We start from the raw sequence: 13,466 nt of genomic DNA, 5'->3' as shown, positions 1-13,466 counted from the left end.
GGCTCCCATGAAGGACGTTATCTCTACCAGCAAGGTAGATCATCCCTCTTCTCTTTTGTTTACACATGTACTTTAGTTTTATTTATGGTTGACACTCTTCCCAACCTTTTGCTTTCACAAGCCATGGCTAACCGAATCCTCGGGTGCCTTCCAACATTCACATACCATGAAGGAGTGTCTATTTGCAAAATTAAGTTGCTTACTGATGAATCAGGGCAAAACATGTGAAGAGAATTATTAATGAAAGTTGACTAATTGGGGCTGGGAACCCCGCTGCCAGCTCTTTTTGCAAAATTATTGGATAAGCGGATGAAGCCACTAGTCCATTGGTGAGAGTTTGCCCAACAAGATTGAAAGATAAAACACCACATACTTCCTCATGAGATATAAAACATTGACACAAATAAGAGATAATAACTTTTGAATTGTTTAAAGGTAGCACATGAAGTATTTACTTGGAATGGCAGAAAATACCACATAGTAGGTAGGTATGGTGGACACACATGGCATAGGTTTTGGCTCAAGGTTTTGGATGCACGAGAAGCATTCCCTCTCAGTACAAGGCTTTGGCTAGGAAGGTTGTTTGAAGCAAACACAAGTATGAACCGGTATAGCAAAACTCACATAAGAACATATTGCAAGCATTATAAGACTCTACACTGTCTTCCTTTGTTGCTCAAACACTTTTACCAGAAAATATCTAGACCTTAGAGAGATCAATCATGCAAACCAATTTCAACAAGCTCTACGGTAGTTCTCCACTAATAGGTTCAAACTACATGGTGCAAGGGCTTAAACTTGACCTACTTGAGAGCTCAAAACAATTGCCAAGTATCAAATTATCCAAGACAATATGAAGCATTTTATGTTTCCAACCAGATAACAATAAGTGCAATAGCTTCCAACTTTTGTCATGAACATTAAAAGTAAAACAAAGAACACCAGTGTTCATATGAAAAAGCGGATCATGTCTCTCTCCCACACAAGGATTGCTAGGATCCGATCTTATTCAAACAAAAACAAAAATAAAAACACACAGACGCTCCAAGTAAAGCACATAAGATCTGACCGAATAAAAATATAGTTTCACTAGAGGTGACCTGATAAGTTGTCAATGAAGAAGGGGATGCCTTGGGCATCCCCAAGCTTAGACGCTTGAGTCTTCTTGAAATATGCAGGGATGAACCACGGGGGCATCCCCAAGCTTAGACTTTTCACTCTTCTTGATCATATATCATCCTCCTCTCTTGACCCTTGAAAACTTCCTTCACACCAAACTTCTCATAAACTTCATTAGAGGGGTTAGTACTCAAAAAACTTTAATCCACTTTAGTCCTATAGTTACACATTGCAAGAACTCAATAAAACATTAGCTACAGCCCTCCACGTCTAGAAAGCCTTGCTTAAAGTCCACAAAAGACAATGCAAAAAACAGAGACAGAATCTGTCAAAACAGAACAGCCAGTAAATACGAATTTTTTAGAGGTACTTCCGTTGCTCAAATCAGAAAACTCAAAACTAATGAAAGTTGCGTACATATCTGAGGAACACACACAAAAATTAGCAGATTTTTCTGAGTTACCTACAGAGGGGGCTACTCAATTTCGTGACAGCAAGAAATCTGTTTCTGAGCAGAAATCCAAATCTAGTATCAACCTTCTATTAGAGACTTTACTTGGCACAACAATACAATAAAATAAAGATAAGGAGAGGTTGCTACAGTAGTAACAACTTCCAAGACACAACAAAACAGTAGCAAAATAAAGACATGGGTTATCTCCCAAGAAGTGCTTTCTTTATAGCCATTAAGATGGGCTCAGCAATTTTAATGATGCTCACATGGAAAATAGATAATGAAGCAAAAGGGAGCATCAAGAAGCAAATTCAAAACACATTTAAGTCTAACCCACTTCCTATGCATAGGAATCTTGTACACAAATAGATTCATGAAGAACAAAGTGACAAGCATAGGAAGATAAAACAAGAGTAACTTCAAAATTTTCAGCATATAGAGAGGTGTTTTAGTACCATGCAAATTTCTACAACCATATTTTCCTCTTTCATAATAATTTTCAGTAGCTTCATGAATAAACTCAACACTATAACTATCACATAAAGCATGTTTTTCATGATCCACAAACACATAATTTTTATCAAGCTCAAAAATAATGGGATTAAAACTTTCAAACCCACTTTTATCAATAATATAACAGGATGATTGATCAATCTCAAAAGATATGGGACTCCTAGATAAAGTCAAGACCTCTCCAATCCCATTTTCATTAGCAGTACAATTAATATTATCAAGTAACATAGGACCATCATCTAGAGCTTTATCATAAACATTTGCTAAGCAAAATTCTTTAGTATCATGCATTTCGATATCAGGCACAAACAAAGCGTTATCATAAGATTTATCAAAGTAGCATGGATTATCATAAATAACAGTAGCATAATTATTTTCAGAAGTTTTACTCATAGGTAATATTTCAAGAGAATCCACAGGAACATAACATTCATCCTCCTTTGGTAAGCATGGAGGATAATTAAATAGTGTAAGAGATAAAGAGTTACTCTCATTAGAAGGTTGGCATGGGTAGCTAATCCATTCTTCCTCCTTTTGTTCATCACTCTCCTCTTCTTTTTCATCCAATGAGCTTTCAGGTTCATCAATTTCTTCTTCCACAGGTTCCTGCAAATTGTGAGTGCATTCTTGTGCATTAATGAGTCTCTCTTTATAATCAATGATATAAGGAATATCACTGTAACTTTCTACGCAAAAATTAAGATAGAAGAGACATAATCTTTAAGGTCCTTACAAACATCACAAGTTTCATAATTTTTAGCCATGAAGGATTCGATCTCAGAAGCTCCCATAAATAAGACAAATTGTTCTACCTCTTCGAACCCAAAATGAATATAGTTATTCCAATTATAGTTCTTAATTAAAACTTCTTCACTAAATTCACATTGGAATTTCAGATGTTTAGTATCCTGTTTAGAGCAATAGTATATATCATGGCGTTTAAGCAAGATTTTAGCAATTGTATTCAATTTTTCTATCACAGCACTCATGACTTTACCCGTTCTTGATTCTCTATAATTATTATATAATTCAATAAGATCCAAATAGGTTGTGGGTTCTCCCATAACAACAGTTTTTATTTTTTAGGTTTTTCAAATTTTTATGGATTTTTGGGTATATGAGAAAAGTAAAACAAGACAAAAACAAACTAGAAAAAAGTAAACTAAGCAAAACAAAATAAAATAAAATAAAAACAGAGAGAGAGGTAGACTGTACTCCCCAGGTGAACTTATGAGTAGAGCTATGCCTCCCCGGCAACGGCGCCAGAAAATAGTCTTGATGACCCACAAGTATAGGGGATCGCAACAGTCTTCGAGGGAAGTAAAACCCAAATTTATTGATTCGACACAAGGGGAGGTAAAGAATACTTATAAGCCTTAACAACTGAGTTGTCAATTTAGCTCGCACTGAAAAGCACTAGTAACGGGGTGATGTGAAAGCAGCAGTAATATGAGAGCAATAGTAACAAGAATAATAAAGCAAAGAATAAAGAACACAGAGGCAATGGCACCAGAAAATAGTTGATACTACTTCCAATGTCATATAGGAACGAGTATATGATCATGAGACCGGGGATCCCAGCGATCTACACTAGTGGTAACTCTCCAATAACAAGTGACAAGTGTTGGGTGAACAAATTACAGTTGGGCAATTGATAGGATTGAAATAGCATTAAGATAGAACATCAATTTATTAATCATGTAGGCATGTTTTCCATATATAGTCATACGTGCTCGCAATGAGAAACTTGCGTAACATCTTTTGTCCTACCAGCCGGTGGCAGCCGGGCCTCAAGGGAATCTACTGGCTATTAAGGTACTCCTTTTAATAGAGCACCGGAGCAAAGCATTAACACTTGGTGAAAACATGTGATCCTCATATCACAGCCTTCCCCTCCGGTTGTCCCAATTTCTGTCACTTTGGGGCCTCAGGTTCCGGACAGCAATATGTGCAAACAACTTGTAGATACAATCTAAGCAATAATTATAGAGCTTAAATCTAAGATCATGCCACTCGTGCACTAGTGACAAGCATTAAACACAACAAGATTGCAGCAACAATAACTTCACAAACTTTGTAGATAGACTAATTATAATGTAACAATCCATCGGATCCCAACAAACACAACACCGATTACATCAGATGAATCTCAATCATGTAAGGCAGCTCATGAGATCATTATATTGAAGTACATGGGATAGAGAGTACCAACTAGCTATGCTAGATCCCGTAGTCCATGGGGGAACTGTCACAGAGCATGATGGAGGCGGTGGCGTCGATGGAGATGGCTTCCGGGGGCACTTCCCCGTCCCGGCGGCGTGCCGGAACAGAGATTCTGTCCCCCATAGGGCGGCGCGCCCCCCCTCCAGGCCGCGCCGGCCTATGGTCTAGGGGTCCCAGGCCTCCCCTCTGACTCTCCTTCGGTGTCCTGGTCCGTCTCGATGAATTATGATGTTTGGTCTTCGTTTCGTCGAATTCCGAGAATATTGCCCGAATAATCTTTCTGGAACCAAAAACAACAGAAAACAGGAACTGGCACTTCGGCATCTTGTTAATAGGTTAGTTCCGGAAAACGCATAAAAACATTATAAAGTGCGAGCAAAACATGTAGGTATTGTCATAAAACAAGCATGGAACATCAGAAATTATAGATACGTTGGAGACGTATCAGCGTGTCGAGCTGTTGCTTGGCCTACCCATAAGCTTGGGAATGCGAGGCGACCTCAAAGTCCTTTGTAGTGACCTCATGCACATAAACCTCTCTTACCTGCGCGCTCTGGGTTTTCCTACTCCTGGGGCTTACAGACTTGGTATCAGAGCAGGACTGCCTTTAGGAGCCCCTTTGCAGCGGACGAAGTTGTGTCTAGAAACTCATACTTTAGTAGCTACATAGGAAAAATTGTGCGCGAGAGTAGGAATTCTGCTTTTATTTCTTACCCCACCCACCCTCCCTCTGGTAAGGGCGTGCAACGGTTTTACTCTATTCTTATCTTGTTTCACCTAGGCTTGGACGTGTCTGTGGGAAACCATAGTGCCATAGGGAAAAGTGTTTTGAGAATTTTCTATACTATGGTTGCTTCATTATCATCCTTTGTCAATCTCCACATATAATCTATTCCTTTGACATATTGGTATTTTCATGCTAATGTGCTTTCTCTCTGTTGATCCGTTGATATCTTGACCACTTCCTTGTTCCGGAGCCTGTTTTCTTTTCGTTATTCTCATGGAACTACCGTATACTCCATCAGCCCGCGCTTCTGAGGCTCATGGCAGGTTGTGGGTTCCTTATCCCGCACCGCCAAGACAAGCTGCACAAGCTGGGTATGCTCCCCGCGCAGCAAATGCTGGGTATGCTCCCCGCTCTCCCACCCCACAGCTACAGCAGAGGACCTACCAAGCTCCACCAAGGCCTGCTTATGGTGGACCAAGGCCGGTGGGTCCACGAGCCGACCCCACATGCTACAAGTGTGGTCAGGCAGGGCACATCTCTACCTTCTTCCATCAGAAGCTTCCTCCACCACCACCTCGCTCTACTTCGACAAATGCGATGGTTTGTGCACCAGTTCAGGGCCATGCCTTCAACAACAACAACACCAGGCAAGGTCCGAGGGCTGCTCACGTCAACAACCTCAACATTCAGCAAGCTGAACAAGCTACCGACGTCGTGCTTGGTACTTTGCTTGTTAACTCTATTCCTACAAAAGTTCTGTTTGATACGGGAGCTTCACTTTCCTTTGTGTCGCTTCCGTTCTCTCAAAAGCATGAGTTACCGGTTGAGTACTTGTTCAAATCTTTCACGATTGTTTCTCCCGGAGGAATGTTGGCAGCGCTAAGAATAAGTCATGGCAATCAAATTTAGATTGGAAACCATGTGTTCCTTGCGTCCCTCATCGAACTAAGATCTTCTGGTATCGATGTCATTCTTGGCATAGATTGGTTGAAGGCCAACAAAGTTGTCATTGATTGCGCCAAGCATTCAGTTTCTCTTCCTACGGCGACAGGATCCTTGACCTATACACCTTCTCAAACACCTTCCGTTCAGCTCTTTGCTTTGAATCCTAGTTCTCTTCCGGAGCTTCAGTCTATATGTCAATAGCCGGATTTTTAAGTCCAGATGCCTATTATGCCATTCATCGCAATCCCAGGAATATTGTTGTTGCGAGACATAATAGTCTAATATCATAGTCATCATTCATTACAAACCATACTTGTCTTACAAATTCAGATCACATGATCCATATTACACAAATAGTTGATCTATTGATCAAAGGACACAAAGTTCATAGCGGAAGCGTAAATAAAATGGACTCTCTAGTCCACAGGCCAACTCTTGACGTCGGAAGACTCCTAGTTGTCGTAGGCGCCCTGCTGGTCATCACCTTGGTAGTTCTGCTCCTCTTCATATTCTTGCCATTTGAATAGCCAGGGACACAGCCGTGAGTACTTTAAGTACTCGCAAACTAATACTAGTGTAAGTGCTATAAATTCTATTAAGGGGGTGCTAAGCTCTAGTTTATTTTGCATAAAGCCAATTTTAGTTCACAAGTATTTGATAAAGACTCTTTCATGTGCTAACTAACTAAAGTGGGAACATTAGTGTCATTCCCGCAACTCAGTTGTGATTCAATTCCAGTCACCAATCAGTTCATCAACATTTTCAAAAGATATCTGACACAGGTAACAGTATGGCCTTTCCAACCGTCCGTAACCGTGGACACGACTATTCGAATAGGTTTACACTCTGCAGAGGTTGCACACGTGTGCCACAACATTTGATTCATCCATCGAGGATGACCCCGAATCATCGTAACTCAGTACGCGGATCATCAACCATAACCTTTCACTTACATACCCTAGTATAGGTACCTCTCCCCATGAGCTTGGCCTCCCAGTGAAGACCAACTGTCAACATGGGAACTGCACAGGGCTTGGGCTGTACATTCACCTCAATTCACATCATTTCTCATACAACGGAGGCAGCCTCGGCTGATGCTTGTTCAGAGGGAACCCATACTAAGATGTATAAACTTCCAGTTAAGCCATACCCATAATCAGGTATTGTGGGGGTACTCAAAAATTGGAAAGGTATCGCATCCAAACTAATATCAGTTTTAGTCAAAAATTCACCATCTCATTCAGGTCATATTCACCTTCAAAAATCATTCAATGGAATGATTCATCACTCCAAAGTTTTCAAATTCATTTCAAATCACAAGTTCCCATCTAGAGTAGTCAATTTTAGTTGTTAGCACTAGCACTAAACATGAGGGGTGCTATTGACACGCGTACAGCACGAGACCGTTGGGAACCCCAAGTGGAAGGTGTGATGCGTACAGCAGTAAGTTTCCCTCAGTAAGAAACCAAGGTTTATCGAACCAGTAGGAGTCAAGAAGCATGTTGAAGGTTCATGGCGGCGAAGTGTAGTGCGGCGCAACACCAGGGATTCCGGTGCCAACGTGGAACCTGCACAACACAACCAAAGTACTTTGTCCCAACGTAACAGTGAGGTTGTCAATCTCACCGGCTTGCTGTAACAAAGGATTAGATGTATAGTGTGGATGATGATTGTTTGCAGAAAACAGTAGAACAAGTATTGCAGTAGATTGTATTCGATTAAAAGAATGGACCGGGGTCCACAGTTCACTAGAGGTGTCTCTCCCATAAGAATAAGCATGTTGGTTGAACAAATTACAGTTGGGCAATTGACAAATAAAGAGGGCATGACCATGCACATACATGATATGATGAGTATTGTGAGATTTAATTGGGCATTACGACAAAGTACATAGACCGCTATCCAGCATGCATCTATGCCTAAAAAGTCCACCTTCAGGTTATCATCCGAACCCCTTCCAGTATTAAGTTGCAAACAACAGACAATTGCATTAAGTATGGTGCGTAATGTAATCAACACATACATCCTTAGACATAGCATCGATGTTTTATCCCTAGTGGCAACAGCACATCCACAACCTTAGAACTTTCTGTCACTGTCCCAGATTTTATGGAGGCATGAACCCACTATCGAGCATAAATACTCCCTCTTGGAGTTACAAGCAAAAACTTGGCCAGAGCCTCTACTAGTAACGGAGAGCATGCAAGATCATAAACAACACATAGATAATAGATTGATAATCAACATAACATAGTATTCTCTATTCATCGGATCCCAACAAACACAACATGTAGCATTACAGATAGATGATCTTGATCATGTTAGGCAGCTCACAAGATTCAACAATGATAGCACAATTAGGAGAAGACGACCATCTAGCTACTGCTATGGACCCATAGTCCAGGGGTAGACTACTCACTCATCACTCCGGAGGCGACCATGGTGGTGAAGAGTCCTCCGGGAGATGATTCCCCTCTCCGGCAGGGTGCCGGAGGCGATCTCCTGAATCTCCCGAGATGGGATTGGCGGCGGCGGCGTCTCTGGAAGGTTTTCCGTATCGTGGCTCTCGGTACTGGAGCTATTATCGACGAAGGCTTAAATAGGCGGAGGAGGTAGGTTTAGGGGCCACGCGAGGGGCCCACACAGTAGGGCCGCGCGGCTAGGGGGTGGGCCGCACCGCCCTGGCGTGTCGCCGTTTCGTCGCCCCACTTCGTTTCCTCTCCGGTGTTCTGGAAGCTTCGTGGAAAAATAAGATCCTGGGCGTTGATTTCGTCCAATTCCGAGAATATTTCCTTACTAGGATTTCTGAAACCAAAAAAAGCAGAAAACAACAACTGGCTCTTCGGCATCTTGTTAATAGGTTAGTGCCAGAAAATGCATAAATATGACATAAAGTATGCATAAAACATGTAGGTATCATCAATAAAGTGGCATGGAACATAAGAAATTATCGATACGTTGGAGACGTATCAGCATCCCCAAGCTTAGTTCCTGCTCGTCCCGAGTAGGTAAACGATAACAAAGATAATTTCTGAAGTGACATGCCATCATAATCTTGATCAATACTATTGTAAGCACATGTAATGAATGCAATGATCAAAGCAATGGTAAATGTAATGAGTAAACAATTGAATCATATAGCAAAGACTTTTCATGAATAGTACTTTCAAGACAAGCATCAATGAGTCTTGCATAAGAGTTAACTCATAAAGCAATAATTTCAAAGTAAAGGCATTGAAGCAACAGAAAGGAAGATTAAGTTTCAGCGGTTGCTTTCAACTTGTAACATGTATATCTCATGGATATTGTCAACATAAAGTAATATAATAAGTGCAATATGCAAGTATGTCGGAATCAATTGACAGTTCACACAAGTGTTTGCTTCTTGAGATGGAGAGAAATAGGTGAACTGACTCAACATAAAAGTAAAAGAATGGCCCTTCGACGAGGGAAGCATTGATTGCTATATTTGTGCTAGAGCTTTGGTTTTGAAAACAAGAAACAATTTTGTCAACGGTAGTAATAAAGCATATGCATCATGTAAATTATATCCTACAAGTTGCAAGCCTCATGCATAGTGTACTAATAGTGCCCACACCTTGTCCTAATTAGCTCGGATTACCTGGATTATCACCGCAATACATATGTTTTAACCAAGTGTCACAAAGGGGTACCTCTATGCCGCCTGTACAAAGGTCTAAGGAGAAAGCTCGCATTGGATTTCTCGCTTTTGATTATTCTCAACTTAGACATCCATACCGGGACAACATAGACAACAGATAATGGACTCCTCTTTAATGCATAAGCATTCATCAACAATTAATTTTCTCATATGAGATTGAGGATATTTGTCCAAAACTGAAACTTCCACCATGGATCATGGCTTTAGTTAGCGGCCCAATGTTCTTCTCTAACAGTATGCATGCTCAAACCATTCAACTCATGGTAAATCGCCCTTACTTCAGACAAGACGGACATGCATAGCAACTCACATGATATTCAACAAAGAGTAGTTGATGGCGTCCCCAGGAACATGGTTATCGCACAACAAGCAACTTAATAAGAGATAAAGTGCATAAGTACATATTCAATACCACAATAGTTTTTAGGCTATTTGTCCCATGAGCTATATATTGCAAAGGTAAAGGATAGAAATTTAAAGGTAGCACTCAAGCAATTTACTTTGGAATGGCGGAGAAATACCATGTAGTGGGTAGGTATGGTGGACACAAATGGCATAGTGGTTGGCTCAAGGATTTTGGATGCATGAGAAGTATTCCCTCTCGATACAAGGTTTAGGCTAGCAAGGTTATTTGAAACAAACACAAGTATGAAGCGGTGCAACAAAACTCACATAAAAGACATATTGTAAACATTATAAGACTCTACACCGTCTTCCTTGTTGTTCGACCCTTACTAGAAAATATCAAGACCTTAGAGAGACCAATTACGCAAACCAAATTTTAGCAAGCTCTATGTATTTCTTCATTAATAGGTGCAAAGTATATGATGCAAGAGCTTAAACATGAGCACAAAAATTGCCAAGTATCAAATTATTCAAGACATTCTACCAATTACTACATGTAGCATTTCCCGTTTCCAACCATATAACAATTTAACGAAGAAGATTCAACCTTCGCCATGAATATTATGAGTAAAGCCTAAGGACATATTTGTCCATATGCAACAGCGGAGCGTGTCTCTCTCCCACACAATGAATGCTAGGATCCATTTTATTCAAACAAAACAAAAACAAAAACAAACAGACGCTCCAAGCAAAGTACATAAGATGTGATGGAATAAAAATATAGTTTCACTAGAGGAACCTGATAATGTTGTGGATGAAGAAGGGGATGCCTTGGGCATCCCCAAGCTTAGACGCTTGAGTCTTCTTGAAATATGCAGGGGTGAACCACCGGGGCATCCCCAAGCTTAGAGCTTTCACTCTCCTTGATCATATTGTATCATCCTCCTCTCTTGATCCTTGAAAACTTCCTCCACACCAAACTTAAAACAACTCATTAGAGGGTTAGTGCACAATCAAAATTCACATGTTCAGAGGTGACATAATCATTCTTAACACTTCTGGACATTTCACAAAGCTACTGAAAGTTAATGGAATAGAAAAATCCATCAAGCATAGCAAAACAGGCAATGCGAAATAAAAGGCAGAATCTGTCAAAACAGAATAGTTCGTAAAGATGAATTTCTAAGGGGCACCAGACTTGCTCAAATGAAAATGCTCAAATTGAATGAAAGTTGCGTACATATCTGAGGATCACTCACGTAAATTGGCATAATTTTCTGAGTTACCTACAGAGAATTAGGCCCAAATTCGTGACAGCAAAGAAATCTGTTTCTGCGCAGTAATCCAAATCTAGTATGAACCTTACTATCAAAGACTTTACTTGGCACAACAATGCAACAAAACTAAGATAAGGAGAGGTTGCTACAGTAGTAACAACTTCCAAGACTCAAATATAAAACAAAAGTCATGGGTTGTCTCCCATAAGCGCTTTTCTTTAACGCCTTTCAGCTAGGCGCAGAAAGTGTGTATCAAGTATTATCAAGAGATGATGCATCTACAGCAGGGTTTGGAGTTTTCTCAACCATGCATTGTATCTTATCTATGTAAGTTTCAGAGGCTCCCTTTTCATTACCCTTAGGCTTGCTACTCTCATCAAACAAATCTTCAGGAACAATCAAATCAAAATTCTTTTCTAGTGCCTCGCACATTCCCAAGAGCTTGCAAGGTATTGATGTTTTAATACCCCCCTCATAATTAACTTTATTAGTGTACTTTTGTCTATCTTTTTCCATCTTTTCAAGGGTGCTAGTAAAGTTTGTATAAGAGCCAAGCATATTATATTTAGTAAAGACCTTTCTAGCTTCTCTTGCTACATCACCAAATTCTTTAAGAAGGGTTTCTAGGACAAAATCTTTCTTCTCTCCTTCTTCCATATCACTTAGTGTAAGGAACATATGATGCATTACGGGGTTGAGGTTAACAAATCTAGCTTCTAACATGTGTACTAAAAAAGCAGCAGCAATTTCATAAGTAGGAGCAAGTTCTACCAGGTGTTTATCTTCAAAATCTTCAACCGTACTAATATGAGTGAAAAAATCTTCTATATTATCTTTCCCGAGGATAGACCCTCGGCCTACCGGTACATCCTTAAGAATAAACTTAGGGGGAAACATGATGAAATAAGTAAAGCAAATGCAAGTAACTAATTTTTTTGTGTTTTTAATATGGAGATTGCAAACAAGACAGTAAATAAAGTAAAACTAGCAACTAATTTTTTTGTGTTTTGTTTTAGTGCAGCAAACAAAGAAGTAAATAAAATAAAGCAAGACAAAAACAAAGTAAAGAGATTGGAGGTGGAGACTCCCCTTGCAGCGTGTCTTGATCTCCCCGGCAACGGCGCCAGAAATTTATTTGCTGGCATGCAGTTGACGTGGGAGTTAGAAATCTTTGTGGTGTACCTTTTCTTCAGTTCCCCGGCAACGGCGCCAGAAATTTAGCTTGACACGCGTACATCACGCGACCGTTGGGAACCCCAAGTGGAAGGTGTGATGCGTACAGCAGTAAGTTTCCCTCAGTAAGAAACCAAGGTTTATCGAACCAGTAGGAGTCAAGAAGCACGTTGAAGGTTGATGGCGGCGAAGTGTAGTGCGGCGCAACACCAGGGATTCCGGCGCCAACGTGGAACCTTCACAACACAACCAAAGTACTTTGTCCCAACGTAATAGTGAGGTTGTCAATCTCACCGGCTTGCTGTAACAAAGGATTAGATGTATAGTGTGGATGATGATTGTTTGCAGAAAACAGTAGAACAAGTATTGCAGTAGATTGTATTCGATTAAAAGAATGGACCGGGGTCCACAGTTCACTAGAGGTGTCTCTCCCATAAGAATAAGCATGTTGGGTGAACAAATTACAGTTGGGCAATTGACAAATAAAGAGGGCATGACCATGCACATACATGATATGATGAGTATTGTGAGATTTAATTGGGCATTACGACAAAGTACATAGACCGCTATCTAGCATGCATCTATGCCTAAAAAGTCCACCTTCAGGTTATCATCCGAACCCCTTCCAGTATTAAGTTGCAAACAACAGACAATTGCATTAAGTATGGTGCGTAATGTAATCAACACATACATCCTTAGACATAGCATCGATGTTTTATCCCTAGTGGCAACGACACATCCACAACCTTAGAACTTTCTGTCACTGTCCCAGATCTAATGGAGGCATGAACCCACTATCGAGCATAAATACTCCCTCTTGGAGTTACAAGCAAAAACTTGGCCAGAGCCTCTACTAGTAACGGAGAGCATGCAAGATCATAAACAACACATAGATAATAGATTGATAATCAACATAACATAGTATTCTTTATTCATCGGATCCCAACAAACACAACATGTAGCATTACAGATAGACGATCTTGATCATGTTAGGCAGCTCACAAGATC

The 13,466-nt window shown here is 40.4% G+C and overlaps 1 long non-coding RNA gene across 1 annotated transcript in view; it reads left to right on the top strand.

The window, feature by feature from the left end:
* Window positions 1–5,689: 5,689 nt before the first annotated feature.
* The window catches only part of LOC139836067 (uncharacterized), a 244,779-nt gene continuing 237,002 nt past the window's right edge, over window positions 5,690–13,466 (top strand). The window contains exon 1 of the long non-coding RNA XR_011751973.1: window positions 5,690–5,757. This is a non-coding gene — a long non-coding RNA (uncharacterized lncRNA). The remainder of the gene's footprint in view (window positions 5,758–13,466) is intronic.

This window comes from Lolium perenne, chromosome 2 (genome assembly GCF_019359855.2).
Source record: "Lolium perenne isolate Kyuss_39 chromosome 2, Kyuss_2.0, whole genome shotgun sequence".
In the NCBI taxonomy this organism is placed as follows: Eukaryota; Viridiplantae; Streptophyta; class Magnoliopsida; order Poales; family Poaceae; genus Lolium; species Lolium perenne.
This window is presented reverse-complemented; position numbering and strand designations above follow the sequence as displayed.